Source organism: Gossypium hirsutum, chromosome D06, assembly GCF_007990345.1.
Source record: "Gossypium hirsutum isolate 1008001.06 chromosome D06, Gossypium_hirsutum_v2.1, whole genome shotgun sequence".
NCBI classification, from domain to species: Eukaryota; Viridiplantae; Streptophyta; class Magnoliopsida; order Malvales; family Malvaceae; genus Gossypium; species Gossypium hirsutum.
Window position 1 is genome coordinate 52,170,204 of NC_053442.1, and position 3,082 is coordinate 52,173,285.

At 29.6% G+C, this 3,082-nt stretch overlaps 1 long non-coding RNA gene across 1 annotated transcript; it reads right to left on the reverse strand.

The window, feature by feature from the left end:
- Nucleotides 1-367: 367 nt before the first annotated feature.
- LOC107900398 (uncharacterized) lies at nt 368-2,642 on the reverse strand. Its single transcript, XR_001684926.2, has 3 exons — nt 2,405-2,642; nt 1,243-1,333; nt 368-614 (listed from the first exon to the last, which is right to left on the reverse strand). It is a non-coding gene; the product is annotated as an uncharacterized lncRNA (long non-coding RNA).
- Nucleotides 2,643-3,082: the final 440 nt, after the last annotated feature.

A 3,082-nucleotide genomic window follows, 5' to 3' on the forward strand; every position in this document is an offset into this window, starting at 1 on the left:
GACCTTGTGATACAAACCTACACCAAAATTATATAGTCCATACGGTCGTTTGGTGTGACCATGTGACAGCCTATGTCCCAAGCCACGTGCACCTAAAATAGCTTTCAAACCAAGGCAAAATCATACCAATTCCTTAGGTGCCAAGCGAAACCAAAATAAACCATTAACATGCCTTAAAAACACATTCAAACAAACTTAAAACATACCAAAACATTCAACCTAAGTGCCTAATCAATATGCCCTCATTGGCATCACATTTTATATATCAAACTAAAATCACATTCAAAGATCACAACTCATGCCTTTTACATAAATCACATGTGCCATTTCATTCATTCCATTCATATGAGATTTACCATATTAAAACTACTTTCAAGAAGTAATAACCACTTAACTAAAGGCACTTATAAATGTACATACACAAACCAAAACAAAGATATATACATAACTATGCTTAAACCAAATTGAAATAACATCATTATAGAGAAAGACCCAAAAGCTCCTAGTACATGTCATTTATAACCACTCAAAAGTGACCAAAACTTCTACCGAGATGAAGGGTAGATAGCCCGTGTGTTCTGACTTGATTCCAACTGATCGAGGTTTCCGATGATCTACAAAAAAAGAAAACAACTAACATAAGCAATTAGTGCTTAATAAGATTGTATAAATCATAAACGTAAACTTACCAAATAGAATTCAACTAACAATTTATTCAATAGCTCATGAATTCATTCAATTCTTATACACACCACAAAACTCACAATTTAATGAGTTTACATGTATATAAAACTTATAATCACACCATATCATTTAACATTCATCAATAACCTATGAAATCCAACACATCCATATCATTTTCATATTATAAAACATGTTTATCACCCGATACTTATCACATGATAAACAAATGTTCAAGGATGTCATAGCATCTTTCAGCCACGGTCTTATTTATTTTCAACATTATGCCATAGTGTCTTTCAACTATGGTCTTTTTTATTTTCGACATTATGCCATAGTGTCTTTCAACTATGGTCTTATTTATTTTCGACATTATGCCATTTCCATCATGTTGCTATAGTGTCTTTCAACTATAGTTTTATTCATTTCCGATATTGTGCCATAATGTCTTTCAACTATAGTCTTAATCATGTCTCAAGCTAATGAATTCGATCACCACATACATAAATAGTTAAATTACCAAAACAACAACTAATTAATTTAACCAATTCATGAACTTACCTATACAAAAGCGATTACGAAAACGATGTTGATGACTATTCCGCTAACTTCACCTTCCCATGATTTATGTCCGGCTGATTTGTTTTTTGATCTAAATAATAAGATTAACTAAATTAACCAATTCAATCAGCATAAATAATCAAATTTATGCATATAAACCCTATTATTATCAATTTATGAAATTACCCCTAAAATTTACACTTTATATAATTTCGTCCTAAATCTTGAAACTTACGAATTAACCATATTTAAGCAAAATACAAGCTAGCCAATTTCTATATAGTCCTTATTCAGCCCACATTTACCAACATTTCACAATAATTCCCAGAATTTTTTTCTCTTTTAACAGTTTAATCCTTTAACATCAAATTTACTAAAAACTACTTTAAAAAATAGCCCTATTTATCAACCATGCTTAATACTCTACCACAAAACTTCACAAACACCACAAACACATCAATGGCATAATCCAAACTATTTAAAAATTTTACAAATTAGTCCCCGGGTTAGCTAGATTAAACTAAAACGAACTCAGAAACATAAAAATCACTAAGAAAGGGCAAAAATTACATGTCATGCACCAAATACAAGCTTAGTCGAATGTTCTTTAAGCTTCAATGGCGGTTTCGGTTTTGATAGGCATAAACTGAAGAAGATGATATTCAATTAAGCTTTTGTTTTGTTTAATTTTTGTTTAATTATCAAATTACCACTTTACCCTTTAAAAAATAATAAAATTTTATGCTAATAGCCACCAAAACTATCCTATAAAAATGTAATTGGTATATTTACCATTTAAATCCATAAATTTTCATTTCCATAACTATTTAACAGATTTAACTAATAGAAACTAGCTTTTTGCAGTTTTTATGATTTAGTATTCTTTTCTTAATTAACTATCTAAACGTTAACATTTTTAAACCGAATTTTCTTACGACCTTGTAGTAACCCTATAATTAATAAAACACTAACACACTAGTCGAAATTGTGGTCCCGAAACCACTGTTTCCGAAAATGCTGAAAATGGATTGTTACATTATCAATATCACATTTTCTCATACACAAAAATATAATAAAAATTAGCATATATATTTTCTAAGCTTTCTTATAACAACCAAACTCAAATATCAAGATAGAAGGGAGAAAAAATACCATTTCTTACCTTATAAAAGCTTTCTCTCTCTAGCCTCGGCATTCTCCATCAAGAACCATTGAAACCCTTCCTGAAAATGGTGAGATTGATCATGGAAATGAGTTTACGAGATGATTTCTCAATTAATTTTAGTTAAAACTCAAGGTTGGGTTGTTGGGTTTTTAAGAGATTTGAAGAGAAAAGAAAGAAAAATGGGGAAAAAGAGAGAATTTCATGGGAGACGGAGAGGGACAACAGCAAGCTGAAAATGGGGATGAGTTTTTCTCCATAATTTTCCAACTTAAAACTCTTAAATATCCACATCAAAGTTTGGTCAAAACCTAATTAAAATATATGGTCCACATTTAATCTCTTCATAAAAATCACATCCAATGATCCAAATTAATTCCATATATAAAATGACTCATCAAAAATAATATTTCCAGTATTTAATTCTTGATAAATGATCAAAATGACGCAAAATCATAATTTTGCCCCTTTATGCTTTTTAAGATAATTTCTTTAATAAATAACTGAACTCAAATCTTATAAATCATATATAAAATTTAATAAAAATTGATGGGTGGTGAAAATTACATTTTCCCTTTTTTTTAGTAAAAATGAAAAAATTACAATTTAGTCCTTATACTTTAAAATCTTCCCAACTTGGTCCCAAAAGTGATTTTCATCACATGAATACATATTCCA